A 3,504-nucleotide genomic window follows, 5' to 3' on the forward strand; every position below is an offset into this window, starting at 1 on the left:
CCCCCCCCCCCCAATTTTTTTTTTTTTTTAAATAAATCCATCCATTATCTAAACCGCCTGTCCTCACAGGGGTGTGCCGGAGCCCATCCCATCTGTCTTCGGGCAGTAGGCGGGGGGACACCCCGAATTGGTTGCCAGCCAATGGCAGGGCACACAGAGACAAACAAACAGCCGCACTCACAATCGCACCTAGGAGAGTCCAATCGACCTACCGTGCATTCTTTTTGGAATGTGGGAGGAAACCGGAGGACCCGCAGAAAAGCCACACAGGCAGGCACGGGGAGAACACGCAAAGTCCACACAGGGAGGCCAGGGCCGGGCTCGAACCTCGACCTCTGAACTGTGAGGCGGACGTGCTAAGCAGTCGACCGCCGTGCCCGCCCTTTAAAAAGTCAATAATAAATAAAAATAAAACCTCCGTGTACTCATAAACATGAACTCATTCACTGCCATTGATGCATTTATTTGTCTTGTCACAGTCCAGCCATTCGATCCCAGAAATGTATTTCAATGTAAAAGATCGTCTGAAAATGTCTGGCGCCAGCAAGTATTTTTTAAATCTGATGATTATACACGGTTACGCCCAGATTCAGCATATTTGAGTATTTATCACCACATTAACTATGTGCCGCTCATATAAATGTTAGATTGAAAAAAATACCATGCATTCTTCTACATAATTCAAGTGCAGACATTCGTTTTCCGAGTTTTTCTTGTCATTTTTACCCTTATAGAGACGATGCACTCTTTGTGGGCGGCACAGTGATCGACTGATTAGCACGTCCGCCTCGCAGTTCAGAGGTGGTGGGTTCGACGCCGGTTCCGGCCTCCCTGTGTGGAGTCTGCATGTTCTCCCCGTGCCTGCCTGCGTGGCTTTTCTGCGGGTACTCCGGTTTCCTCCCACAATCCAAAAACATGCATGGTCGGTTGATTGAACACTCCTAGGGGTGAATGTTTGTTTGTCTCTGTGTGCCCTGCCATTGGCTGGCATCCAATTCAGGGCGTCCCCCGGCCGCCTACTGCCCGAAGACAGCCGGGATAGGCTCCGGCACGCCCCGCGACCCTCGTGATTATACACAATGGACGGATGGATGTACTCTTTGTAGTCGGATCAGGAAAAAATATTTGATTATTCCGACATATGTTTTACTGAGCAAGATTCTACGACTTGACTTCTGACTCGCTTGAAATTTGGTGGCGACTCGACTTGACTTGCTTGATTTTTTTTGTTTTTGTCCGCAGCGACTCGGGACTTGCTTGAGACCTGATGGTTACGGCTCGAGGCTTACTCGTGACTTGCGCAAACGCGACTTGCTCCCACCTCTGGAATCCATAGCCGTTGTCTTGACAGAGTTCATGAAAGCGGCACGCGATCCAGTTGCGGAGTCTCTTTCTTCCCTCCAGCTTTGTTGAAGCGAGCGGCCGAGCGGCCGACCGTACGACGGGACTCAAGCCCCCTCGGCCGACACGGGCCCTTATTTCATTGATTATCAAGCAACATGCTGCTGGTGGCCCCTACAGAGAGGGAGGACTTTAGCCCGCCCTGGCATGTGTTCAGCGCGAACAGCCAGGGACGAGGGGAACTTGCAGAAGGAGAGAACGAGGGCAGCGGCGCCGTGATAGGGCGGCGCATGTCTCCAACGTGAAGACCCTTTGCGTCCGAAAGCAAGAGCAGAGGCTGTGGTCCGAGGAGAGCGAATTCCGTCAGAGAGCCCTTTCGTGAAAAAGACATCTCAGATACAAGCAAGCAAAAATATAGATTTGCAAGCCCGTAATCAGCTCAACTTGGAAGGAACTGCGATTTTCCATGCATTTTCATTGTTGTCACGTATCGTATGCATTTAGTCCCTCAGGCCCAAAGGCGTGGAACCAAAGTACAGCTTTGTGGTTGATTTGGCTGCTCAGAATTGTGCTGAACATTTTTTTCAGCCCCTTTGCAACGTCCAAAGCTCTCAGGAGGCAAAATCCGGTTTTACATTGCATTCTTTTCCCTTTACAAGTCAAGTCAAATGCATTTAGTTAATCACAGGAAAGTCTCAAAGTTCACTTCCGCCTGTGCAGACTAACAAAGTACAAATTCCAATTGATGTAACTGCAGATGTTTGAAACTCGAACTCGAACGTCACGTACGCCGCAGCCCAACGCTCACACGCATGTACACGCATTCAAAGTGCAAAAGCGTGTAAGCAAAGTGGAAGCTGTTTACTTTATTGTGCATAAATTACAGCGCGCGCACACGCACATGCATGTTTGTCACCTCTCCCGACACTGTTTGTGTACACAAATGTAGGTCAGATAGTGTACGCGAGCATTGGTGTTTGTGTGTGCCGGGGGTGGCTGAGCGCGCGCGCGCGCGCACGCACACACACACGCGCACACGCGCGCGCATGCGCACACACGTTCACACGATCCAGCGGTAGGTCAGTTTAATATTTAATGGGGCTGATGCACGGTGTCTGTCGCTCTGCAAGACAAACATCATTATGACACACTAAGTGACTGAAATCTAATTAGAGCTGAAAATCACATTATAGCCGCTCAGTGACATATGAAGCTGACCACCCCCCTGCCCCCTTTTTTATGCAGCTCACTGTGCTAGCAAAACATGAACTGGTTCCAAATAACAATTGACAATCGATGATTATACAGAAGGTCCGAATAAATGGATCGGCTGCGTAGGACAAGGAATTAAGGCTAGTGTTGCGCTCATGAAATGTGCGGTGGTGGTTCATTTTTGGTCATGTCCCAAAGTGATTTTTCAACAAAGCAAAAAGCAAATGCTCATATTCATCACCTTTCTGTGCTATTTCACACCTAAGCAAAAACCGTGTGGGCGTGTGTGTGTGTGTGTGTGTGCGCGTGGGTGTGCGTGCGTGTGTGTGTGTGTGTTTGGTGGTGGCGGCGTTGGGGGGTTTCACAAATGCTGGTGCACTGGGCCGTGATGCAAAATGAGTGTTATCTTCCTGCCAAATAATGCATGGCGCCACATCCCAGGACTAGAGCACAACTCCACATGTCAACCCTCGCAGTCGTTGTCACTCTCCCCTATGAGGGATATTTGATTCAAAATGTCACATGGAGCCGAAACGGGTAAAGAAGCGCAGCTAAGAAGTGTAGCTACGGCTGGCCTCAAGCCAGCTGACTGGAAAGACTAATTGGAGACACAGTTGCAATGCAAAAAAGACAACACATCAACAAGGGGCAACTGGCTGACTGGCCAGTACATGTTTTCTTTGTTTTTTGGCCATCTCGTGTACGGCCACTAAGTACAACACTTCAAGGATTCCATGTATAAAACAGCCAGTGGTGGGAAGTATCCATGTACAAATATGTGTGTGACTGTAACTAAGGCAAGGCAAGTCCTTTTGTGTAGCCACCTACATGCACGACGCATATCAAAGTACTTTACAGAAAATATGAAAAGCAGCACTGAAATAGAAATGAAATACAATGAAATATATTGATAAAATCATAGATGGTTCAAAACAAGCAAGCGTCTTGATA

This window comes from Filicampus tigris, chromosome 1 (genome assembly GCF_054856515.1).
Source record: "Filicampus tigris isolate MCC_2025a chromosome 1, RoL_Ftig_1.0, whole genome shotgun sequence".
Classification (NCBI taxonomy): domain Eukaryota; kingdom Metazoa; phylum Chordata; class Actinopteri; order Syngnathiformes; family Syngnathidae; genus Filicampus; species Filicampus tigris.